General features: G+C 47.8%; 1 protein-coding gene across 1 annotated transcript in view; it reads left to right on the forward strand.

Moving 5' to 3' along the window:
• The window catches only part of LOC119975918 (glypican-1-like), a 235,008-nt gene that overhangs the window by 170,614 nt on the left and 36,645 nt on the right, over positions 1-27,749 (forward strand).

The following is a 27,749-nucleotide window of genomic DNA, read 5'->3' on the forward strand; positions in this document are numbered from 1 at the left end:
TGCTAATGATTTCTCCGCCCTCCTCATTGGGGAAGCTCATACTCCCAAAGGATTGTGGGATTGCCATTAGTCCCAGCCAGTGGTAAGCAGGCAGGTTATAACAGGTCTCACCCCAACAATCCACAGATGTGCTGGGTAGGTGTATTGGCCATGCTAAAATTGCCCCTTAATTGGAAAAAAAGAATTGGGTATCTTAAATTTATAAAAAAGGAAAAAAAAAGAGACTGCAGATTCACCACTAACCTCACAAGCCGGCCTGTCCCATCCCAAACAATTAAAATGAAACCAAATCCATTGGTTGCTTATGGAGGTGATATTATCTTATTAAATCTTGATTGCACTCTGCTGGGTGACAGGAGAATGCCGCCCGAGGTCAATGGACTTCTCCATTGTCCCCGTCATTGAAAGATCTTACAGTAAAAATAACAGGACAGGCAAGCCCAATAGGTGTTGACTAATGTTTATGCTCCACAGCGGAGCCTTCTCCGACCCTATTGCATTTATCAACACATCTTACTATGCCCTTTTTCATCATCTACTTGTCTAACTTCCTTTTAAACGCGTCCAAGCTATTTATCTTCATTTGGCAGCCCGTTTGATATTCCCAACACTCGCTAGATAAAGAAGTTTCTCCTGAATTCTTTAATGGATTTTTAGTGACTATCATATCTATATTTATGGCCTCTGGTTTTGGACTCCGCTACATGGAGTGCCTACCTTGAGTGCCTTCGTAATTTTAAAGATCTACTATTAATTATTCAGCAATCTTCTCTTCTTTTGAGAAAAGAAGTCCCAACTTATTCAATTCCTTTTAATAGTCATAATCAGTTCGGGTGTCAGCCTGGTAAATGTTGTTTTTGCCCCAATTCCAGTATCTATCATGTTTTGTAAAATGGAAACTGGGACTGAGTACAGCCCTCCAGGTTGTATTTAAATACAACATTACATCTCTGCTTTCAAATTCCGGTCCTCAACAATGATGCTCAATCATTTGTTTGCATTTTTATGATTTGTTAACCTGTGAACTGTTTTTTTTTGAGGGAGTGAATGCAGCACTCCCTTAAGGGCTAAGTGTTCACCTCAATTACAGATTTAACCCACAACGTACCATTCTGAACACGGTCCGATCCCACACATAGCAATGACAGGAATTGAAATTACCACTCGCTGAGGGGGAAATGGGCATTGCCCAGGTGTGCTCATGGTCCAGGAGCGGGAACCTTGGCTCATCTTCCTCCTTCTCTATTACGTTTGGGATGCTGAGGCTAATCAGACATCCGGACTGAACGGTACCAAGGCCAGAAACAGGAGCAGGGGGAAGGGGGTAGCAGCCAAAAGCAGCAAAAGGACTTAGACCTTTTTGGGGAGTAAACTTGATTCCACCTCACGTTCTATGTGTTACTTATTGGGTGAGTAAACAATTGGTATTATCTTTGAAAACCTTTTTTTTAAAATAAACATTCTATTGAGGTTTTTTTTGGTTTTACAACAGCAACATAAACAATGTACATGAATCTAGAAACAGTGCAAAAGCCATCTTCCTCCCTTACAGGTCCCACCTTTATTAACCCCCTACTCTAAGCTAAACTAACCCCCCCCCCCCGATTAATTTTATTAACCCCCTACTCTAAGCTAAACTAATCCCCCACCCCCCCCCCCCCCCCCCCCCGATTAATTTTCCGCAAAGAAGTCGATGAACAGTTGCCACCTCCGGGTGAACCCTAACATTGACCCTCTCAAGGCGAACTTGATTTTCTCCAGACAGAGAAAGCTAGCCATGTCCGATAGCCAGGTCTCCGACTTCGGGGGCTTTGAGTCCCTCCAAGCTAATAATATCCGTCTCCGGGCTACCAGGGAAGCAAAAGCCAGAACGTCTGCCTCTTTCTCCTCCTGGATTCCCTGATCTTCCAACATCCCGAAAATCGCCACCTCTGGACTCGGTGCCACCCTTGTTTTCAACACCATGGACGTGACATCCGCAAACCCCTGCCAGAATCCCCTAAGCTTTGGACATGTCCAGAACATGTGGACATGGTTCGCTGGCCGTCCCGCACACTTTACACACTTTCTACCCCAAAGAATCTGCTCATCCGGGCCACTGTCATGTGAGCCTGTTGAACGACCTTGAATTGTAGCAGGCTGAGCCTGGCACATGATGTGGATGTGTTGACTCTACTCAGCGCGTCCGCCCATAGACCATCCTCTATCTCTCCTCCTAACTCCTCTTCCCACTTGCGCTTCAGCTCCTCAGTCTGCATCCCCTCAGCCCCCATAAGTTCCTTGTAAATGTCAGAGACCCTCCCTTCTCCCACCCACCCTCTGGAAACTACCCTGTCCTGTATCCCCCTTAGTGGTAGGAGCAGGAAGGTTGAAACCTGCATACATAGGAAGTCCCGCACCTGCAGGTACCTGAATTCATTTCCCCCCACCAATCCAAATTTCTCCTCCAACTTCCTCAAGCTAGGAAAGCTCCCCTCTATAAGCATATCCCCCATCCTCTCTCTCTGCCATCTCTGAAACCCCCCGTCCATCCTTCCCGGGCCAAACCGGCGATTATTACAGATTGGAGATCAAAGCGATGCTCCCTCTGCTCCCATGTCTCCTCCATTGCCCCCAGACTCTCAGAGCCACCACCACCATGGGGCTGGTGGAGTACTGTGCCGGCGGGAACGGCAGAGGCACCGTTATTGACGTCCCTAAGCTGGTGCCCTTACATGAAGCCGCCTCCATACATAAGACATAGAACATACAGCGCAGAAGGAGGCCATTCGGCCCATCGGGTCTGCACCGACCCACTCGAGCTCTCACGTCCACCCTATCCCCGTAACCCAATAACCCCTTCTAACCTTTTTGGTCACTAGGAGCACTTTATCATGGCCAATCCACCTAACCTGCACGTCTTTGGACTGTGGGATGAAACCGGAGCCCCCGGAGGAAACCCATGCAGACGTGGCGAGAATGTGCAGACTCCGCAAAGACAGTGACCCAGCGGGGAATCAAACCTGGGATCTTGTCGCTGTGAAGCCACCGTGCGATTCACATGTGCTACCGTGCTGCCCGAATACGCTTCCACGCCAACCCACCCCCCACTACCTATTTCCTGATCATGGCTATATTCGCCGCCCAATGGTAGTTACTGAAGTTTGGCAGCGCCAGTCTGCCTTCTCCCCGTCTCCGCTCAAACATCCCCTTTTTTACTCGCGGGGTCTTGCCCGCCCGTACAAAGCGAGTGATCACTTTGTTGACCTGTTTAAAAAAGGACTGCGGAATAAAGATGGGGAGTCACTGAAACACAAGCAGGAATCTCGAGAGGACCATCATCTTCCCTTTTCCCCCCCTCAGCTAGTGACAACGGGAGCACGTCCCACCTCCGAAAATCGTCCTTCATTTGGTCGACTAGTGGGGCCAGATTTACTTTGTGCAGCCATTCCCATTCCCGCGCCACTTGGATACCTAGATATCGAAAGCTTCCCCCTACCATCCTAAACGGCAGCTCCCCGAATCGCCTCTCCTGTCCCCTTGTCTGGACCGCAAACACCTCACTTTTCCCCATATTTAGTTTATATCCCGAAAACCGGCCAAATTCCCCCAGAATCCTCATGATTTCTTCCATCCCCTCTACTGGGTCCGATACATACAGGAGCAGGTCGGCTGCGTAAAACGAGACTCTGTGTTCCACCCCCCCCCCCCTCCCCCGGACCAGCCCCTTCCAACCCCTTGAGGCTCTTAGTGAAATTGCCAGCGGCTCTATGGCTAACGCGAACAACAGTGGGGAGAGGGGGGCATCCAATGTTGTCCTATTCGTCCGTATTGAAAACCTTATTCACCTAATGTACGGTTGCCTATTCCTCAAATGTATCTGCTGTAAAACACGTAACAACTGTGCAAATACAAACTTGTTTCTTTTTGACCTGCTGCACTCCAATTCCAATTCTATTCCTACACCTACTGATGCACCAAGGCAGATTTTCATCTGTTTCCATAGCTACTAATTCCCGGAACAGGTCACCGGTCTGTCGCCTGGGGCTTGTAGTGAGGGGCGCCACTCCACATCAAGCGTGACTGGCCAGGAATCTCTCCCGCTCTTACCGCCAACTATTGACGTGTTTGGAATGATTTGCAGGTTGACACTCTTTCCTCGGCCATCATGTCCTGGGTGGGACTCAAACCCAGAGCTCCTGGCTCAGAGGGAGGGTTGCTAACCCACTGCGCCACAAGATCGCCCCCCCCCCCCCCCCCCCCCCCCCCCCCCGAACCTGTTGCATACTTTGGGAGAAAATGGACATCTTGTCGCTACAACACTAACGCTCTGCTGTATATTTCCATCTCGGACGATTTCATTTTCAAGTTGCGACCAATTGAAGCACCTCAACACGGATACTTGATTGAAGAATTTGCCAAACCAAATCTCTTGAGGCAAAACACACAGGCAATTGGATGCTTAAACACAAGTGTTTGGGGTTTTGGATTCAGTGGGATGAACTTTGATGAGTCAAGTGGCCTCTATTCACTTGCCTTTGACTTTTCTGACATTTTAGTGTCCTCCCTCGTCCCCTCTTGTTTTCTGCAGTTTGCGTTTTGACAAATTACTACACAACTGAGCCAGACAGAGATAGATGAATCTTGCCAGGACAAGAGAAAGGTGCATTGAGATGCCGGCTCAGTGATAACGCAAAAAACATTGCTTTCCACCTGCACCTTGCAATCAAAGCATTCAGCACCACAGAACGTTACCTCAACTGCAGCCATTAATAACTCCCAGAACTGGAAGATCTCCAGGAAGATAGAGCAAGGACTTTGCTAAGGGAGATACAAGCAGTTCAAACAGAGATGTACATTGAAGCTGTTGTTGCCCAAGGCAAAACATGAACTTGTCTGAAATGGAACTGGAGAGTGCGTAGAGCAGAACGGCAACATTTGAAAGATGGAAAATGGACAGGTTAGTATTTCAGATTCAGGATGTTCATTTTCCCCAAAGTATACAGCAGGTGAAAAAGAAGCAAGTTTGTATTCGCACAGTTGTGACATGATTTACAACAGATAATTTTGAGGAAAAGTTAACTGTTCGTTCGGTGAGTACGGTTTCCAACCGAGGGAATACCAATTGTTTACTCACACAATGGGTAACGCACAAAACATGAAGTGGAAGCAAGCATACTCTCCAAAAAGGTCCAAGACTCTCACTGCTCCTGCTCCGAACCTTGCTCCTGTTCCCAATCCTGCTCCTGATCCCAATCCTACTCCTGCTCCCAACCCTGCTCCTGTTTCTGCTCCTCCTCCAGGTCCCAATCTTGCCCCTGTTCCTGTTTCTACTGTAGTTTTGGTCCCAACCCTGCTCCTGGTGCCAATCCCTGCTCCTGGTGCCAACCCTGCTCGGCTGGTGCCAACCCTGCTCCTGGTGCCAACCCTGCTCCTGCTCATAACCCTGCCACTGGTCCCAACCCTGCCTCTGGTCCCAACCCTGCCTCTGGTCCCAATCCTGCTCCTGCTCCTCCTGTTTCTGCTCCTGGTCCCTATCTTGTTCCCGTTTCTGCCCCTGCTCCTCATCCCAATCTTGCTCCTGCTCCTGGCCTTGGCACTATTCAGCGAGGATATCTGATTGGCCTCAACATCTCAAAAGACATGGAGAACGTAAATGAGCTGAGGCTGCTGCTGTTGGTCATGTGATCTCTCACAGGCACAGCCACTTCTCCCTCAGCCGGTGGCAGTTTTAAGCGTTCATTCATCACACTGCTGTTTGTGGGATCATACTGTGTATAGAATGGCCACTCTGCTTACCTCCAGCACTGCACTTTGAAATGAAATTGGTCACACAGAGCAGAGAGGAACATTTCAAATGGACAGCATCAGCTGACTCCCATAAATATTTTATGTTAAAATGACACTGTTGTCAGCCTGGACTGTGGCCTGAATTTCACACTTTCCCATAGGTAAGCTTTTAGGCAGGGTTAGGGAGGAGCGTAAAATTGATGGAATTTCTACCCGGTTCCCACCCAACATGACCTCGCAGTGACTTTATACTGGAGCGCTGGCTAGGCCTCCTGTCCTTTGCCCATTTGAGACCCTTAAGTGGCCAACCTGACATGGTGGAAGCCTGGAAAAGAACGGGTTTAGGTCTCAGGCAAGAGGGGTGGGGTTGGACGTGCCTCCATCAAATGCCCCCTTCTCACTTCAGACCCTTAAGATCCAGTTACTGCTGTGCCCCCTCCCTTCCTGCCCCCCCCCCCCTCCCTCCTACCATCAGCCTCTCCACCGACACCCTAGCCTCTCCACCGACACCCTAATCACCCACTTTCCATCCCCCGGAGGCCTAAACCTTTCTTTCCGGGACTTAGGCTCCAACATGTTGAAGCACTTCCTCTTCTGTCCACTGCAGCTGCTATCGGCCGGCAGCTCTCTCGAGGTGGGACTTTCTCCTGAGTGAGGGGCGGAAGTCCCACAATTGATGCTCATTCGAGCGTGGAATGGCTGCGGTGCAGTCAGAGTTGGTGGGGATGTGTTTCCTGACTTCCAAAACATTCACGCCCATGACTGCGAGGCCTTAAAAAAAGTACATGGAATTTTTGGCTTGTTATCAGAATAAAATAAATCTTCACAACTCCGGGCTTCTCTCTCGAATGGCGGGGAGGGAGGAGCAAGAGACTTTGTGGCTGGATTCACTATCCTTGACGCCTCAGTACAGACTGGCTTTGTGGCCGTAGATCTTCATGGTCTTTGCAGCCAATGTGCCAGAGAGAGACGTCAGGTTTTTCAATGGGCAGGAATCAGAGTTGGAAAGAGTCTTTTGTTGAACTCCCCCAGTGCTAGAGCTGTCCTTATTTTAAAATGTGATGTTGGAATGAATTATAACAAATTTAACCCCTTCCTGGAACTTTTAAGTGGCTGATGTCAAGCAAGGATTGCTCAATGGAGCCTCTTTCAATAAGTCATTGCTACCTGTAAGGTTTGTCTATGGATTAATTGTGACAGGTTCAATTTGGTTTGCTTTGGGAGCTAAATTGATATCTCACTTATCAAGAGCCACATCATGGCTGGTGTTTTGTCCTGCTCTTTACGTAGATTAAGCTGCTTCCTTGATGTGCACTCTGACAAAGGAAGGTTCAGACTTGGAGATAGCTTTAACACATTTATTAAACTGGTAACAATTCTCCTACTTGGATTCGACTCTCCTGTTAATCCTGCCATAGCTACTCAGACTGACGAACCAGTCTGCTACAATCCAAGTGGTGGGTGTGATGTCATTCAAATCAACCTTGTGTACTCACGAAGTGTCTCCACTGGAAAGAGGCTGAGCATGTGTGCTGTGTCCTTTTACACTTTTACTGTGTCCTGTGTCCGTGTTTGCTACGCTCAAGGACCACACTCTGTGGATAATATGAGTCCTTCTCTCAGTTACTCATGTCAGCGTCCTTTGTGGCATCTGCTGTTTCCTTGAGCGTGCCATCATTGAGTTTACTGCGCTCCCCGTCTGGAGTTATGTTCGGCTTACTTGAATCAGCTCTGGCGTTTCGATTCTCCCCGTCTGGAGTCTGGTCTGTTTCACCTGAGTCAGTTTTGGCTTCTTGATGCTCCCCGCCTGGAGTCAAAACGTTCAGGAATGCATTTGCTTGTGGAGAGGCTGGAGCGAATGAGGTTTGAAGTAACGTGGTGTCACCGGAGTCACCAGTATTCTCACTGTGATTTTCGAGTGCCTCTGTACACACTAGCTGAGGTCTGTCACCTTGCACATCTTGTATGGGAAGTTGGATGCCGTCATCACTTGTCGCACATACAGTGGGTAGAGCCTCAGTGTCTTCTTGTCATTCACTTGAACTGGGTAGACTGTCAGAGTCTTCTTCTGATGGCTCAAACAATCTGGGTGGACTGTCATAGTCGCTTTATTGTTCACTAGAGCGTGGTAGACTGTCATAGTCTTTCTGTTGTTCACTTGAGCGTGGCAGGCTTGCATCGTCTGCTGCTGGTTGCTCAGAGGAGGTTGCTGGACCCTCATGGTCTTTTTCATGCAAGGACTGCGCTTTGCAGTCTTGTATTGCTTCAATCGTGGAGGCTTGTGACACTGGAGTCACTTTCTGTGTGGAGACATGCAGTTGTCTCGCTGTGGAGTCTTTCATTGCTTTCTGTGTGGAGGCTGGGACCCTTCGTGGTGCGTGAACCACTGTCTGTGTGGAGTCGGGGACTGTTTGTGGTGCGTGGACCACTCTCTGAGTGGCAGCAGGCTGCTCTCTGTGGGCTTGTACCGCTCTCTGTCTCTTGGCGTCAGGCTGCAGCATAATCCTGCAGACACGAGTCGGGATGTCTTATATGCTGGGCTGAGGATTCCCCAATCCGAAGAACTCGTCGTCGGGGTCGTCAATGTACAATACCTCTAGTTGCGGTTCGGATTTGGTACTGGGGTAGCCACCTCCCAAGGTGAAATCTTTGTCTGAATCATTGTCTTCCAAGACCATATCATCACGTTTTGTGTCGGAGCTGGCATTGGGCTCGCGATGTCCAAAGAAGAATTCAAGGTCTGAGTCATAGTCTTCAAGGACTGTATCATCTCTTTGGGTGGTGCTAACTGTTTGTTGCAGGGTTCTGCGGAGGTTACTTTCAGCTACTGGTCGAATTTCAGACATTGTGCTGTCGGTCCAGGTGAAAGAATCGGGTTTTACGGCTTTAAAACTATTTTTCCGTGTTTTGGGACATTTCCCCTTTAAGTGGGTGTGGTGCGGGGCCTCTGACATCATGAAGCGTGTGACATAGGCCATAGGAAGCGATTGCGCATGCGCATATCGCTGTTCCTTTACTGGTGGCCTTTTTCGCAATTGCGCATGCGCGAGACCTTCCCATTCTGTGTGCTCTTCGCGCAACTGCGCATGTGCGGCACATTTCCCAAGATGGCCACCAATCAAAACTGCAGATTTCTTCAATGGAAAGCCTACCTTTGCCTCGTGGTGAGTTTTGGCGCCTCTTTTACTGTTTTTTTTTGTATGTTCCTCGCAGAATTCTTGGAATTTGTCCAGGACTGCCTGGAAGTTGCTCTTGTTTTGCCCCTTTGAGTATTTGAAGGTCTGGAAGATTTCAGCTGCTTCTGGACCCGCGATGGTAAGTCGAAGCTTTATTTTTTCTGCATCCGCCCACGCCATCTAAGTCGGACGCTACCAGGTAGATCTCAAATCTCTGTTTGAACCAACGGCAGTTTTCACTGAGATTCCCTTGGTACCTGAGCTGCTGTGGAACCGGAATCCCGAACATCATCTTGCCTGGTTGCTGTTGCTGGTTGTCACTGTTTGCTGAGTTGTAACTATATGGATTTAAACAGGTCACTCCTGGGTACCATGTTTTGTTATGCTCTTGACGTAGCATAAGCTGCGTCCTTGATGTACACTCTGACAAAGGAAGGTTCAGACTTGGAGATAGCTTTAACACATTTATTAAACTGTTAACAATTCTCCTACTTGGATTCGACCCTCCTGTTAATCCTGCTATAGCTACTCAGACTGACGAACCAGTCTGCTACAATCCACGTGGTGGTGTGATATGTTTCAAATCAACCCTGTGTACTCACGAAGTGAAGAGGCTGAGCATGTGTGCTGTGTCCTTTTATATGGGTTGGTGTAATGCCCTCCTGTGGTTGTGTCACCTCTGTGTGTGTCTTGAATGCCCATTGGTCGTGTCCTATCTTACTGGCCTATTGGTTGAATGTCTGTGTTTCATGTCTCTGGTGCTCCCTCTAGTGTCTATCTAGTCTATGTGTATTTACATTAACCTCTTGTGTATTTGCAGTGATACATATTACCTCAGCTGGTGCAGGAAATGCAGAGCACTGTCTGGTGTTAATCACAACTAAAGATTGAGATGTGTTGCAGGGGGTGGGGCTGGGGGGTACATAATGTATATGACAACTATGGCTAACCTGGGCATGCTCCATCGTGATCACACCTTGATTTCTTTGACTAAGGTTTTGGTCATCTGCCCCAACACTTCCTTCTGTGGCTTGGAGTTGTTTTGTTTTACTTGATAGACTCCCATGAAGCAACTGAGAGTTATAGGTGTTATATAAAGTTGTAAGTTATTGTTAAACCCCAAATTTACTAGGTGATGGACAAGTTCCCTCCATGTGCTTTCAAGCCGCAAGCTTCTTTCGCATGAAGATTAGCCTGTTACTTGAGTGAATCCCTGTGAGCTGTTCTATGTGGCAACCTTTTCATAATGGGACGTCTTCCAGTCTTCCCAACCTACTTAATTACTTGATCTGGGAACATTTCCAAACGTTTGCTCTGCTGAGCTTGATGCAGCACTCCACCTCTCCAGGAAATGTATTCTTTTACACCAGACAGCCTGTGCAAGTCACAATACTATGTTCAAGTGTTCTGCCCACGAGAGTCACAGTGGGTTCTTCACTCGTCCCTCTCATTAAGTATTGACCTTCTTTTTGAAATTGTGCCTTCTTTTTCATCACACCTGGGTCGAGGGCTGCTCCTTCGGGATAGGCAGACAGGATATCTTTAACACATCACTTTGTGTGACGTTTATACCACTGTGGCCAGTGGCGTAGGATTCTTGTCTCTGAGTCAGAAAGTTAGAGTTCAAGACTAACTCCAACTGTGTACAAAATGCAGGGCTGACATTCTAACGCAGCAGTTTGTGGAGTCTTGCTGTGCACAATGTGGCTGTTGTGCTTCTTCCATTACAACAGCGACGACACTTCAGAAAAACTAGATTGACTGTAAAGGGGACACCCTAATGTGCTACGTAAATGCAAATCTTTCTTCCTTGCACAGTATTGCAGTTCTGTTTTGTATTCAAATGGGACTGCCCCAACTCACGTGCAAAGATATAAAGACGCAAGCTGTGCTTTCAGCATGTGAGATATACAATCACTGCCTCCCTCAGCGACTGGTTTACTGCTTGCAGCTTGTCAGGCAGCCCATAAACCCGGTCATTGCTTTCTCTCCTCTGCCAGCTCTCTCACGCCGTCTCATGTTGCTCTTCCGCCCCCCCCCCCCCCCCCCCTCCTCCCGGAAATAGTTCCGCCATCGCAGACTTAACTGGCCCACAAAATCCCTTCCAAGTCGAGGAGTCACGTCAGCTTCTGGCCTCCTGTTGTCCGCCCCTCGGGCCTACTGCTGGTGTGCAGAGGCCTCTCCACGTCACCGCGGTGCCAGTTGCCCTGTCCTCTGAACTTCGAATGAACATGAGTCCTCCGAGAACATGGGCCTAGTGAACACGGGCAAACACGTTTGCTGGACACGGGACATGTAAACTGCCCACAAATTCACGAGTTATCCTTGCTTATACTGGACGTAATAAGAATGAGGAAAATATTTCCTGTTCTGAGCTCCCAGCAAATTTATGCTTTTCTAATCTTTAAAATGAGGAGGCGTGAGCAGTTTGGTTTATGTGAGTCGCGTGCTTCGAACTAGTTTACATAAATGAGCTAAACAAATAAACGATTAGGAAAAAAGGAAACAGGAGTCCATTTAACCCCTGGAACCTGTTCCATCGTCCAGTAAGGTTACGACTGATCAGTGATCTAACATATATCTTTGTCCTTTTATCACTTGCTATCTTCCGTCAACAAAAATTTACCAATCTCAATTTTACACTTAACAATTGATCCATCAATTGGCATTTGTTGAAGAGAGTTCCAAACTTCAAACCTCAATGAAATGTTTCCTAATTTTCTTCCGGACTCAATTCCCCAACCAGTGGAAATAAATTTTCTCTTAATTTCCCTTAATATTTTGAAAACTTCAATTGAGTCACCTGTCACCTTCTGAATTTTGTGGATTATAGCCCTGATTTTTATAATCTCCCTTCCTAATTTAGCCCTTAGAGTTCGGATATCATTCTGGTAAATCTAAGCTGCAAGGCCAATAGTTCCGTCCTGAGGAATTTAATTGAAGATTAAATAGGTGGGCAGAGTCCGTGAGAGATTAGCTTGGGATATGGAAGGAGGAGACTAAATCAGAGAATCATAGAATCCTACAGCGCAGAAGGAGGTCATTCGGCCCATCGAGTCCACCTGCCCTTTGAAGGAGCACTCTACCAAGGCCCTACTAACACCCTATCCTCGTAACCCCACTAGAGGCAATTTCGCACAGCTAATCCACCGAACCTGCATATCTTTGGACTGTGGGAGGAAACCACAGCACCCAGAGGAAACCCATGATGATACAGGGAGAAGGTGCAAATTCCACAGAGAGTCACGCAAGGCCGGAACCGAACCCTGGTCCCTGGTGCTGTGAGGCAACAGTCCACCCGTGGCTCCCTCCGTTTCAGCCTATTATTAACCTAGCCATATTTTTTAAAGTTTAGATTATCCATTATTGATCATTAGTTAGTAATTGAACATGCTAATCTGTTATTAGGCAGCACGGTAGCGTAGTGGTTAGCACGGTTGCTTCAGAGCTCCAGGGTCCCAGGTTCGATTCCCGGCTTGGCGGAGTTTGCACGTTCTCCCCGTGTCTGCGTGGGTTTCCTCCGGGTGCTCCGGTTTCCTCCCAGAGTCAAAGATGTGCAGGTTATGTGGATTGACCATGATAAATTGCTCTTAGTGTACAAAAGAAGTTGGGTGAGGTTACTGGGTTACAGGGATGGGATGGAGGTGTGGGCTCGGGTAGGGTGCTCTTTCCAAGTGCTGGTGCAGACTCGATGGGCCGAATGGCCTCCTTCTGCACTGTAAATTCTATGATTCTATGATTAATATACTTCAGCATATAACTTTACAAAGACCAATACAGCACAGGAACAGGCCCTTCGGCTCTCCAAGCCTGTATCGGTCATGATACCACCCTTGGCCAAAACCTTGGCTGGAATCGAACCCCGGTCCCTGGCGCAGTGAGGCAGCAGTGCTAGCCACGTTGCCACCATGCCGCCCCAGATGCATTGAAAAATAGTGACTGAGATTATTGCGTTAAAATGATTCCGTGGTTGGAGGCTTCGCCTCATACATAGAAATATTCTCATTAAAATTTGTACAATGTACATCCAAAAATGTTTGCCAAATCTTTCACTGCTACTTATGCCAAAATGTTGATGTAATGATGTGATTAATGTTGAAACCAAGTCTCGACGCCGCGCAAGCGATTCGCTTTGTAACAGCCCTTTACAGCTCAATTGCTACTAAATGGAATGTTGCTGAGCTCAGCTGCAATATCGGTTTTGGGGAGTGAGTCGACCTGACTGGGCGAGCGAGCTGGATTAGCATTGGCAGAGGGCCATTGGCTTCAATCATCTCATCTGGTCAAGCCTAATAAAACTGCCTTCAGTCACTGTGGAGCTATTTCATTCTGCCAAGTTGTCTTCTCCCTCCCATTCCACCGCCCCCACTGACCCTGTTAACTTTGGGTAGAAGATTGTGTGGCTGGAGTTGGTCTAGCAAGTATATGGCAAAGCGTGAATTTAGACATTGACTGTGCAAAGTATTCAATAATCAGATACTCTTAGATATCTTAAAATAAAGCTCCCACAACACTGCCCTATCAAACACTCTCAAGGCAGATGTAGCAAGGATTGAATTCAAGTGGAGACCTCCCTCCGTGCTATTCTTTCAATTAATTCACGGGATGTGGCATCGCTGGCCAGGCCTGCATTTATTGCCCATCCCGAATTGCCCTTGAGAAGAAGGTGGTTACATGAGCAAGTACAGGAGAAGGCTTGAGTGGAACACCGTCAGGGATTTTTATGTTGAATGGCCCATTTGTCTGCTAGATATCTAATATAACCATATTCAATATGTGATCCAGAATCAAGCACTCCCATGTTTGGTTTAGTATAAATTAGATGTGGATCACTTTACGTTATCCCATCACCTCAAGATCAGGGTTAAAAAAAGCTTAGTTATGGGATAAAGCTTGCTTTGCCCTACGACAAACAGTCCTACCTCATGTGTAGCATGGGATTGATCCAGAGTAAAGTTCCTTCTACCCTCAAGCTAGTTGCAGCAAGGATTGATTGAAGAGCAAAGCATCCTCTACATTGACCCGTCAAGCATTCCTGGATTAGAGCATGGGTTAGATACAGAGAACAACTCCCTTATTGTTCAAGTGCAGCATTACCGACTGTCATCATGCTTTGGTGCCATTGGCCAAAGGCATTCGGAGAGGCAGTGACACCCCGGGGGTCCAGCTTGTCTCTGCAGGGTTGGGAAGATCGGAACTGGCTACGGTCGTGGCTTCCACTTCCATCTGGAAAGGTATGCTGATGCTAATACCTGCTGACTGATCAGAGGCAGACAGCTCTCCCATCCAGCAGCATCCTAAGGGGCGGTGACCATTGCTGGGACTGAAACAGTCTCCCACAAGGAGCAGCATGGAGCCCAGATTCAAAGGTGAGTTCAAAGGAGTAGCTTTGCTGGAGCTGGGGGTGGTGCTGCGATCGGGAGGCTGGGTAGTAGAACAAATGGGGTCTGAGATCACTGTTGCGGGGGGGGGTTGGATGTGAGGCGGATGGTCCATTGAGTACTGGGTGCCTGAACAGGAGCAACTATGGCTATATACTCTCCTCGTCCCCAACCAACACTTAGCCCACAGCAGTTTATTTGGTGGCCTTGCCACGTGGCATGGGGACTTTCATTGCTGGTAAAAAAAACAAGCATCGGTGGTAGTTGGAGGCCTCAATTGGCTCAATGGCTGACAGGCAGTGTAAGTGACTTAAGAGTCCCATCCCAAAAGAGTGGTCCATGCGCTAACTGTGTTTTCATGGTTTTTACAATCTTTGAGAATGTATTGTTCCCCAGGGAGGTGTCTCCCTTATCCTGTTGTTATTGTGGCAGCAAGTGATCTGTCCATCACCAGTTGCTTCAGCATTACACTGTGAATCCGCGAATATTACATTATCAAAAGCAGGCCATTAAACCTGTGCTATCTCTTTGAAAGAGTTATTCAATTCACATAAAATCCGACCCTTGCCCCAAAGCGCTCTGAATTTTACTTTCTCAAATATACATCCTAGTTTAGTCCAGTTTTTCTTTAAATTGCACTTTCATCTTAAATATATGGCAAGTCAACTGGCAAGCCTTGCTGAGCAACAGTATTATCTCCGAGAAATGCCTCGGCAACCTCTGGATTAGGTTGTTGGTATAACTCCACTGCTTTCGGTAGTCAGGTATCGTGATCCAGGGTCATCGATTGGTTTACTTTGAAAAGCTATTATTGAATCAGCTTCCATTGCCCTTTCACACAGTGCAATCCAGATCATAACTCCCTGTGCAAATAAAATGTCCATTGGGTCCGTGGCCAGTTATGTTAATCTGTGTCTTCTGATTACCAACGCCCCTCTCAGTGGCAACTCTGTTTTTTTCTAATTTATTCCATGAAGTAGCTCAGAATTTTGAACTCCTTCCCTATTAACCTCTGCTCTAAGGAAATTAACCCCAGCTTGCTAGTGTATAAATACAACAGAACACCACACCACACCTCCATAACTATGTTTAACATCCCTGTGATAGGGCTGCACGTGTCACAGTGGTTACCACTGGGACCCGGGTTCGAATCCCAGCCTTGGGTCACTGTCAGTGTGGAGTTTGCACATTCTCCCGTATCTGCGTGGGTTTTGCCCCCACAACCCAAAGATGTGCAGGTTAGGTGGATTAGCCACGCTAAATTGCCCCTTAATTGGAAAAAAAAATAATTGGGTACTCTAAATTGAAAAAAAATCCCTGTGATGATCAGAGAATTGTTCCGCTGCCATTCAGCCCATCGTGCCTACATCAGCTCTCCAAATGAACATCATGCCATCCCCCTGTCTTTCCCCTTATCCCTGCACATTTTTTCTATTCAAATAATCACCTGATGGAACCTGCGTCCACCATACTTCCAGGTGGTGCATTCCAGACTCGAACCACCCATTGTGTGAAAGTTTTTTCTCACATCACATTTGCTTTTTTTGCAAATTATTTTAATTCTGTGCCCTCTTGTTCTCGCCCCTTTTGCGAGCTGGAACTGTTTCTCCTGATCTGCTCTGCCCAACCCACTAATGATTTCTATCAAATCTCCTCTTCGCCTTATCTCTCTAAGGAGAATTGATTGAATTGTTAGATTTATAAATGCTTTGTATATATTCTTGGGCAGCAAAGTGGTTAGCACAGTTGCTTCACAGTGCCAGGGACCCGAGTTCAATTCCCGGCTTGGATCACTGTTTGTGCGGGGTCTGTACGTTCTCCCCGTGTCTACGTGGGTTTCCTCCGGCTGCTCCAGCTTTCTCCCACAAGTCCCAAAAGATGCGCTGTCGGGTAATTTGGACGTTCTGGATTCTCCCTCTGTGTACCCGAACAGGCGCAGGAATGTGGCAACAAGGGGATTTTCACAGTAACTTCATTGCAATGTTAATGTGAGCCTACTTGTGGCACTAATAAAGATTATTATTGTCTGTTTCTAAGGTTGTTGACCTTTGTTGACCCCTGTCTGAGTGTAGCAAGTCCCGGCCTAAAGCGTTCCCAAATAGGCGTTCTTGTGAGCCTCAACAATTGAGCAGAGGCAGGGTACACACCAGTGAGGGCCATTGTAGACAAGCTTGTTACAGGCTTTACCCAGCATCCACACACATGTACGCTTTCTTCTATCTGGATGGTGATCAGGAATGGACCACACCACCCCATACTCTCTTCAGGCTTACAAAACAGTGCGCTGGCCCGTTTATTCTGGAGCTCAACCCTGCTGCATTTAGAAGAACTCGCCCTGGCAACCCAAGATCCATCTCTCATTAACTGAATCTCAAGGGGGCTGTTTGTTTCTGGGATCGGACTCCCTGGAGCTCACTCTCCGATGAGCCCGAGAATCAGAAATTAGTGCTTTTAATATCCTGCACTCTCAGGGAAAAGTGGACCGTGAAAGAAATGTGCAGTATAATCAGGGCTGCGGAAACCTCTCCCTGGTTTATAAGAAGTTGTTGGACAGTAATAAACCCAGGAAAGGCACAGTGAGGTCTACTAACCTGGATGGTGTGAGAGATTGCAGTGAGGGGCAATGGTACTGGCACTAAGCATGCTGCCCTTACTGTGGGTGTTAACAGATCTGGCAGCAATGAAGCTGGTGTCTCATTTCGCAAATACATGATTGGGGCTCAGCTGGCGTCTGCCCCTTGTGGGTGCCAGCTTCTATCCCCTTGTGCAGATCAGTGGGGACAGTAAGTTCTCTGAAGTTTCAAAGTAATCCGCATCTGAGGACAGGAGAGGGAAAAAAAAGAACATCAGGATCTGTTCATTTCTGGGAAGAGATTAAAATGTCTTTCAGTTCTGTACAATAGGATTCGATATAACATAGACGTCCCACCAAACATTCCCAGATTCAGTAAAACTTTGGTTAGATACAGAGTAAAGCATCCTCCGTTGTGCCGTATCAGAGTATCTCACAGTCAGTGTCTCAGAGAAGTATCTACTACTGCACCGTTCTGACATTTGCCGATCCTGTCGTCTGCTTTGCTTGTTTGTGGGTGCTTCTGTACACGCACTGGCTTAATGCTGTCAGCTCTAACTGCAGATTCACGGCAAATAAGATGAGGAGATGTTTTAGCACATGTGGCTGGCTTGTATCCGAGCCCAGGTTTCTGGTATGAAAGGGCAGCACGGTTCAGATACAAGAGTAAGGTGATTCCACCAAAGTGTCTGCCAGTGCTGTAAAATGCCATTTAAAACTTCAAAGGCGGCTAATTGTCACACTGTCATGCAGTCAGTTCAAGCCATTGTTATACTGCAACCAGGGAGCCTCAGCCTGATATTCCAATTTGAGTTAGTTGCGTTCGGGGACCGAGCAGGGGTGCGCCAGGGAGGCCTCCAAATGTACCCTATGTATCACTCTGACTCATAGGGATTCCAACAATTTCATTTAAGATGCATTTTGGCAAACTGAGAAGCATAATAATTTGCACAACACCGGTAATGCGAGGCGAAGGGATTTTGCAGAAGTGTAGCTCAGATATATGTTTGAATGTCTTTGTTTCTGTGCCGTTTGAACACACAATGGCACCAGTGTTCCAACTCAGCTACAACACTGACATCTACCTGACGATGTGAAAAATTGCTGCCGTACATCCTGTCTGCAAAATGCAGGACAAATCCGGTCCAGCACATTACTGCCCCATCAGTCTAGTCCTAAACATCAGCAGAGTGATGGAAGGTCGTCATTGACCGCGCCATCGAGCATCACTTACTCTGACTTAACCAGCTCACTGATGCTCGGTTTGAGTTCCGCCAGGAGCACTCTGCTCCAGACCGCATTCCAGCCTTTGTACAAGCATGAAAACACAGAAAGGCAAAGCAGGAGTTGGCCATTCAGCCCTTCGAGCCTGCTCCGCCATTCAATGTGATCATGGCTCATCCTCGATCCCGATGCCATATTCCTTCTTTCTCCTCATACCTCTTGATGCCATTAAAATATAAAGCATAATTTATCTTTTTCTTGAATACACAGTGATTGGCCTCCAAAGCCTCCTGCTGCAGAGCATTCCACAGGTTCGAGTGAAGAAATGTTTCCTCATCTCAGTTCTAAATGGTCTACCCCCATTTTCTGAGACTGTGTCCCCTGGCTCTAGATTCCCAACCAGGGAAAATACCCTCCCTGTGTATAGTCTGTCCAGTCCTATTAGAATTTTATACATTTCAATCCGATCGCCCCTCACCCCTCGAAACTCTAGTGAATACAGAACCAATCTCTCCTCATGGGACAGTCCTGCTAACCTCCGCATCAACCTAGTGACCCTCCACTGCACTCCTTCTGTGGCAAGTATAAACTTTCTGAGGTAGGGAGGTCAGAACTGATTGCTGATTAGTCATTTTATACATAAATTGAAGAGTAATGATCAGCCCAGACTTTGTGGTGACAAACAACTCTGAATATTTTTTGAACCAAAGTGAGCTGTCAGGTTATATAAATTGTCATTTGGGAAGATGTTATTTGAAAGTGAATGGCAAGACAAAAAAGCTGAATTCCAGAGGCAAGTGCTAATCTTCAAGGCTGCATTTGACCATGTGTGGCATCAAGAAACCCGAGCAAAGGTAATGTCTGTGGGAAGCGGGGAAAGCTTCTGTAGGTACGTTAAAAGGAAATGTTTGGTCACTGTCTGTGCGGAGTCTGCACGTCCTCCCCGTGTGTGCGTGGGTTTCCTCCGGGTGCTCCGGTTTCCTCCCACAGTCCAAAGATGTGCGGGTTAGGTGGATTGGCCATGCTAAATTGCCCGTAGTGTCCTAAAAAAAAGTAATAATAAAAAAAAAAAATTTGGCTCACAAACAAATGTGGGTCCATTACCAGCAGAGCCAGGTGAATTTTTGGCTAGGATTGTGCGGCCTGTTGTGACAGGGGCCACCATGGGCAGATGATCCCAGTGGAGGTTGGGGCCAGAAAGTCACACCCTATAATGGGGAATGGAGAAATGGCAGAGAAGCTGAATGATTCCTTTGTGTTTATCTTCACTGAGGAAGATTCACGAAATCTCCCGGAATGAGAGATCCAAGGGACCATGGAGATTGAGGCATTGAAGGAAATTAGCATTGGTAAGAAGGTTGTATTAGAGAAGTTATGGGCTGAAGGTTGATAAGTCGATATTCGGCATCACAGAATGTTGAAAGAGGTAGCTAATGATCTTCAAAAAAATCTATGGATTCTGGAATGGTTCCTGCAGATTGGAATGTAGTAAATGTCACCCCACTGTCCTAGGGAACTATAGACCATTCATCAGTGGTAGGCAAAATGCTAGAATCTATGTTGAAAGATGTGATAAATGAACGATAATGATATGATTGGGCATAGTCAACATGAATTTATGAATGGAAGTCGAGTTTCACAAACCTCCTTGGAGGTTTTGGTTTGAGGATGTTACTACTAGAATGAATAAAGTGGATATAGAGGGCTGGATTCTTCATCGGCGGGATCCTCCACTTCGCCAGCAGCACACTCACTCCCGCGGACTTCCTAACAGCGTGGGAGTGGCCACAATGGGAAACCCATTAGCCGGCTGCCGGGATGAAGGATCCTGCTGCCAGCAGGCATGCGCTGCACCAGAAAATGGGTCTGGCAGGTTGGAGAATCATGCCCAGTATACATGAATTTCCAGAAATCATCTAATAAAGTCTCCCAGAGGGAGGTTAGTTAGCAAAATTAAAGCACATGAGACAGGGGGCAGCATACTGGCATAGATTGAGGATTGGCTAACAGGCAGAAAACAGAGAGTAAGAATAAACGTGTCATTCTCTAATTGGCAGGCTGTGACTAGTTGGGTACAGCAAGGATCAGTATTTGGGCCCCAAGTGTTCAGAATATCAACCATGCCTACTCGCCTGGGGTGTGATGATCCTCAGGTTAAATCACCACCTTGTCCGCTCTCCCGCTCAAAGAGGAAAGCAGCCTATGGTCATCTGGGACTATGGCGACTTTACCTTATCTTTAATATATATCAATGATTTGGGCGTGGAGTCCAAATATAGGGGCTGCAATTCTCCGATCGCCGGTCAGAGTGTCCGTGCCATTGCGTTTCACGACAGCGCAAAACGGGCACGGGCAGTAGCGATTCCAGCCCCCATAGGGGGCCAGCACGGCGCTGGAGAGGTTCACACCGCTCCAGCTGTACTTCCTGGCGTGCACTGGGGGCGGTGCCAATGCGCGCATGTGCAGTGGCGATGCGCCAACTCGCGCATGCGCGGTGGCCTTACTGAACGCTCCAGCCCCGACGCAACATGGCGCGGGGGTGCTGGGGCCAGACGCGCAACAAAGTAGGCCCGGGGGAGGGAGAGGCCAGCCCGCCAAATGGTGGGCTCCGATCGTGGGCCAGACCCCATCGGAGCCCCCCCCTGGGGACGGAGCCCCCTCTGCCCCCCCCCCCCCCACAGGCCACACCCCCGACCTTTCGTCCAGAGTTCCCGCCGGCAGCGACCAGGTGTGGACGGCGCTCAGCCCATCTGGGCCGGAGAATCAGCGGCCCCGCCAAGAACAGCGGCCCACGACCGGTGGCGCGCCAAACGGGCTGTGCAAATGGCGCCAATTCTCCACACTTCGGAGAATCGTGCGCCAGTGTTGGGGCAGCGTGGCGCGGTTGCGGCGATTCTCCGGCCTGGCGTGCGGCTGGGACAATCACGCCCACGGTCTGCAAGTTTGCGGATGGCACAGATCTGGGTGGGAATGTGTGGTGATAAAGGGGCTGTTTAGCACAGGGCTAAATCGGTGGCTTTGAAAGCAGACCAAGCAGGCCAGCAGCACGGTTCGATTCCCGTAACAGCCTCCCCGAACAGACGCCGGAATGTGGCGACTAGGGGCTTTTCACAGTAACTTCATTTGAAGCTTACTCGTGACAATAAGCGATTTTCATTTTCAAATGCAGAGAAACATGAGGTCACGTGTTTTTGGGGGTCACGCAGTTGTAGGGAGTAAACAATAAATGGGAATATACTCAGAGGGGTAGATGAAGTGAGAGATCTTGGAGTAAAAGTACACAGGTCCCTAAAGGCGGCAGTTCAAGTAGAGGTTGTAAAGAAAGCATATGGAATGCTGTCCTTCATTGGCAGAGGCACAGAATATAAAAATAAGGATATAATATTGGAATTGTACAAAACACTAGTGAGACCACAACTGGAATATTGTGCGTAGTTCTGTTCACCACATTACAGGAAGGATGTAATTGCTCTGGAGAGAGTGCAGAGGAGGTTTACAAGAATGTTGCCAGGGCTGGAGAATTGTAGCCATGAGGAGAGATTGGAGAGTTTGGGTTACTTTGCTTGTAACAAAGCAGGCTGAGGGGTGACTTGATTGAGATGCACAAAATTATGAGGGGAAGTAATAGAGTGGACAGGATAAAATTGTTTCCCCTTGGCGTAGAATTCTAGAACCACAGGACATAGATTCAAGATAAGTGGCAGAAGGTGTACAGGGGATATGAGGAAAGACTTTTTTACGCAGAAGGTATTGAGTGTCTGGAATTTGCTGCCTGAGTTGGTGATGGCGGCATAGACCCTAAACTAAAAAAGAAAAGAGACCCTAAACTCTTTTTAAAAGCACCTGTATCTGCACCTGATGTGCTGTAAGCTACAGGGCTATGGGCTGGGTGCAGGAAGGTGGGATTAGAAAGGGTACCTGGGTACCCTCGGGCTGGCATGGACAAGATGGGCTGAATGGCCTCCTTCTGTGCTGTAACCTTTCGATGGTTCTATGGTCAGGTTAATCACTGTGTTTCAATAACTGTATTGATGAACTTTGTGTTTTAAGTTTTAGAATTCACCCCATGTGGCAGGTCAAGAATATATCCCACGCACCAATACAAAGGTGCATCCTGTTAGCCAGTTTGAGAATCTATTCTGTGCCCCAGTTCAAGAATGCACTCCATGAAGCAGTTTAAGAACATATGCCACACTCTAGTTCGAGAGCAAACCTCTTGTACCTAATTAAAACCATGGGGCGGATTCTCCGTAGCCCGACGGCAAAATCGTGTTCAGCGATTGGGCGGAAAATGGAATCCCACGCCCAAATCGGAGCCAGCGCCAGTTTGACGTCACTCCGCCATACTCCGCGGCCTCCAAACTGACATTGTGATGTGTGCCACGCATCGTTTCAACAGCATTGGCGCGTCATCGGCTGGCCCACCCGTGATGGGGCCAGGTTCCCAGCGGAACGGGCCATGAGTGGCCCCAACCGGGACTCCGTCATGACGGCTGCAGGCTGTGTTCAGCACCGCCACACTTGGCCGGGAACCCTGCCGCTGGCCAGGGGCCTTCTGCGAGGGCTGGGGAAGATTGGTGGTGAGTGGCTAGGGGGGGTGGGCTGTGGGGTCGCGGTTGGCAGGTTGGGTTCGCGCACAGCCGGCGCCATGCACGACCGGTGCAGGTGGTCAGCCGTGCGCATGCGCAGCCTGGGACCCAGCCATTCGCTGGCTGTTTTCGCTGCAGTCCTCAGGAGTTTCAGTCAGCGCCGGTGCTAGCCCCTCACCGGTACCGGAAGTGGCGAGGGTTTCATGACGATTCTTTTGGTCGTGAACATCCACACATGCTCCGCTGGCGTCAGCACTTAGTTTCCCAAACGGAGAATCCAGCCCATGGTCTATGTACCAGATTGAGAACATACTTCAAGCATCTGTTCAAGAACATAATCCCTTTATCTCTTCCGTGGTTGTAAGATGGCACCCGCCTTACTTGGCTGTGGTTTCCAACATATTGAAGATACCATGTGTTTCCCAATTGACTCAGAAAGTGGTGCCTGATGGAACATCCTCTGAAGAAGAGTCATATTGGACTTGATCCCCACCGAATCTGCACATCTTTGGACACGAAGGGGAAATTTACCATGGCCAATCCACTCAACCTGCACCCGGCAGAAGCCCATGCAGACACGGGGAGAAAGTACAAACTCCACATAGACAGTCCCCCAAGGGCGGAATTGAATTCGGGTCCCTGGCGCTGTGAGACAGCAGAGCCAACCACTGTGCCACAGGCTTAGTTAAGGCTTGGCTCTGATTCTTTCAGCAACAGGCCAACTCAGCAATGCTCACTGACCAGAATCAAGGATTAGTCATTCAGTTACAGTTTTGGAAGGTTTCTGACACCCCTGGGCCGTACTGGGCAAGAGTGTTGAAAAGAAGTGGAGAGAAGATTGGAAAGAGTGCTGTGACTAGCTGTGGGTCTTGAATTTAAAAAGACAGAGAGAGAGAGAGTAGTTGGTGGTGCTGTTAGTGTTTCAAAGTATTGAGCCAAATGTTGGCATTATGCTAAACACCCTGCCTGAGGTTTGAGCTGTTCTGCAGTTTGAAGATGTTCTTGGTAGTTAATAGGATAAGTTATATTAGGAGTGCTGCGTTCCCTCATGACCTCTTCTCTCATTATTTCCCCTTGTTTCCCGCTGCTGTAAGAGGTATTTTTAACCCTTTATCTCCCACTCATTTGAATGGTTTTGTTTCCAAGTTCCCTGTCATCTGGAAGCACTCCTTGATTCGATCCAGATGTGATGGGACCTTAAGCGGCTTGTCTGCGATTTAGTAGAAGTCCAGACTTCATGCAGAAAGCTCGGTTTGCCCTTCGTCCCTTTGGTCGAATTGAGAAAAAGGTCTGTGTTGGAATCCGGGATCAAGTGCTTCCGAGATATTCCCTCACTGGCACACCTTTTGTTAACCAGCTCAGCAGTACAGAATGATCAGACCCTTTTGGCACTCGAGTCTTATGCACCTGTCTGTTGAAGGCATGTAAAGGAAAATTTTAATTATTAGGTGTTACAGCACCAGACCTCCCCCCGAAGCGATCTGTGCTGAAAAGATCCTCCCACCTCCTGTTGAGAAAATGCCTGGAAATCGAGATAAAACTACTGCACGTCCACCAAACAAAGGAGCTCTTGTTATTGAGAAGACAGAGCTGTCAGATTACATCATAACAAATGGAAAGCAGCCGTCTCCTCAAATTAGCTGGTTTTATTGGCGCGCATCTGTGGTTTACTTTATTTCACTTCCCACTAATATCTGGAGAGCGATGGAGCAGAAGTTTGGGACTATACATTTCAGCTTTTCTGAAGTGATTTTGTCGCTTTGGAGGTGTGAGCCTGGTTCAGTCGGTTGGACTCTCATCTGGAAGGCAGAAGTGCACATGTTCAAGTCCATAGAATCGTAGAATTTACAGTGCAGAAGGGGGGGCCATTCAGCCCATCAAGTCTGCGCCGGCTCTTGGAAAGAGCACTCTCGTTAAGCCTCCAGCCTGTCCCCGTAATCCCAACTAACCTTTTTATACACTAAGGGCAATTTATCATGGACAATCCACGCAGACATGTCCAACCACATAACATGAGCTGGTAATCCAAGGCTTCCACCTTAGACAAGTGTGAAGTACAGTGGGAGCACTGCACTGTCAGAGGTATTCTCTTTTGGATGAGAGTTTTGAATCCGAGGCCCGGTCCTTCTGTATGGAAAGGCAGAGAATAGAATCATAGAATCCCTGCAGTGCAGAAGGAGGCCAATCGGCCCATCGAGTGTGCACCGGCCCTTCGAGAGAACATCCTACTTAAGCCCAATCCAGCAACCCCATCGAACCTTTTGGACCCTACGGGGCAATTTAACATGGCCAATCCACCTATCGTGCACATCTTTGGACTGTGGGAGGAAACCGGAGCACCCGGAGGAAACCCACACAGACACGGGGAGGGTGCAACCTCCACACAGACAGTCACCTGAGGCTGGAATTGAACCTGGGTCCCTGGAGCTGTGTGGCTGATGTGCTAACCACTGTGCCGGACATTAAGGATTCTATGACACAATTTACAGGTCTAGGAACTCTCACTATGTGCTGACCAGCATTCTTCTCCCAGCTAAGACCATCAAAACAGATCAACTGGCATTATCTTCTTGCTGTGCATGGTGTCTTGCTGCATGCATTACATCTGTGAAATGTGTATAATAAAAGGGAAGCCTTGCCTTTCCATAGCATCTTCCCGACCTCAACAAGCCCCAAAGCACTTTACAGCCAGTCAAGTACTTTTGAAGTGCAGTCTACTGTTGCATTGTAGGTGATATAGCAGCCAATTTCACACAGCAAAGTCCCATAAACGGCAATGAAAATAATGACCTGTATTGGTCATCTGTATTGCCGACTTTGTTTGAGGGATTATTTATTGGCCAGGACACTGGGGAGACTTACTCTGGTCTCTGAAGAAGTGCCATGGGACCTTTTTCACTCGCCTGAGAGAGCAGATGAGCTCTCAGTTTCTGGAAAATGGCCGATGATGCAGTACCTGCTCAACAGGGCAGCACGGTAGCACAGTGGTTAGCGCTGTTGCTTCACAACTCCAGGATCCCAGGTTCGGTTGCCGGCTTGGGTCACTGTCTGTGTGGAGTCTGCACGTTCTCCCCATGTCTGCGTGGGTTTCCTCCAGGTGCTCCGCTTTCCTCCCCAAGTCCCAAAAAGCGTGCTGTTAGGTGAATTAGACATTCTGAATTCTCCCTCTGTGTACTCGAACACGCGCCGGAGTGTGGCAACTAGGTGATTTTCACAGTAACTTCATTTCAGTGTGAATGTAAGCCTACTTGTGACAACAAAGATTATTATTATACCAAAATGTCATCCCAATTGATGTCCTCCAGTCTCTGGAGTGGGAGTTCTTCCTGTGCTTCAAATGCACTGTCTTCCAATGACAGCAAACTTTGGTTGCCTGCCGCCTTTAACTTGTGAAATGCGTCGAGATGTTTCCATAAGTAGGCAGCAGAAAAGCAGACACTGAGGGCGGGATTCTCCGGCTTCCCAGCCACGTGTTTCTCGGCAGCGGGAGCCATTCACTGGTGGGGGGATTCTCCATTCCCGCTGCTGTCAATGGGAATTCTCATTGAAGACACTGCACATCGTCGGGAAACCCATGGGCGACCAAAGAATTCCGCCGCCAGTGAATGGCCGGAGAATTCCGGCCTGAGAGAGAGAGATGGAGCAGTTTTATAGGGATGACTGCAAGTTCGGTTAAAGAGATGGGTTTGGTGGAGCTGAGGTGTGGCCAGAGCTGGCAAGGTTGTGGTTATTGCCCATCCCCGTTGGTGGTGGCCACCCTTAGAAACATAAAACAATGGCGCAGAATAAGTGTCCGTCACGTCCATGCCGGCCGACAGAGTAGTCCTGTCTAACCCCACTTTACAGCTCTTGGTCTGCTGCCTTGTAGGTTAATGTTCTTCAAGTGCATATTGAAGTGATTTTTTGGAAATGTGAAGAGGATTGGAGTCTCTCCCACCTTTTCAGATTGTGAACTCCAGACCCTCACCACCATCTGGGGAAAGGAGAAAAACCCAGATGACAGGAGATGCAAACAGTTGAGTGTGGTGTTCTTTGTGTTGTTAAATTCAGGATGGTTGGCGTAGTGTTTACAAAGACCACAAAATAGCTTTAACCCGAACAACCCAAAAAGTTTCTTAACACTGCTAATTTGGATTCGACACGTACTCTTAAATAATACACAGTTAATAATTAACATATAATCTACACTCACCTACAACTAATCTCTGTATATTATAAACTATGATCTGCTCTTACTCACACTATCTTTCCTTCATTCTATGCTCTAGCTAACTCCTTCACTTCTCCCCCACAAGGCTTGGCATCAATGTCTTATATACTTGAAACTCTAGCTCCCTCCAATGGCTGATCTAGATATTTCTTTAATACTTGCAGTTCTTACATTTATGATACTACCACATTGAAGAGTCCATTCATCAAACAGTGAGGGCTGCTGGTGCTTCAGGGATCAGGTCATTTATATTCGAAATTTGTCATCGATTGTGGGGTAGGGGAGGAGTAGATCCCACATATTGGACACGTTCCGAATAAAAGCCCTCACAGTAGTTTAGACAAAATAAGCAGTTGCCAAAAGGCAGAAAAGTACGGTTTTGGGGGACGATGTCAGGTGGCTTTTGTACAAGGTATTGAAAGTATCTTTAAAGAGCATTTTTAAAATAGGTAATAGAGGCATAGATAGTTTGGTGCAAGAGGAAGTCATCCAACTCTCCTTGCCTGTACTTCCCTGTTTGTATAGAATCTCCCAATCCTCCTTCTTCCATTCCCTGCTTTAATTCTGAGTCCGTAATTCTCCGGGATCTTTTTGGAGTCTGGAATTGAGTTAGCATTGAACACCCACTCGAGTGAAACATTCTACCTTCCAATATCGCAGTGTTTAAAAGGTCTCACAATAATCCCTCTGCGCATCTGATGCTAATCTTGAGGTGACGCCACAGTCTTGAACTTTACCACGAATGGAAATCACTTGTGTGCTTATCTTCTCTGTTCTTTTTATCATTTTGAACTTGTGTTAAAAGCTTCTCAGTTTAAGTAATGCTGC

Source organism: Scyliorhinus canicula, chromosome 13 (genome assembly GCF_902713615.1).
Source record: "Scyliorhinus canicula chromosome 13, sScyCan1.1, whole genome shotgun sequence".
NCBI classification, from domain to species: domain Eukaryota; kingdom Metazoa; phylum Chordata; class Chondrichthyes; order Carcharhiniformes; family Scyliorhinidae; genus Scyliorhinus; species Scyliorhinus canicula.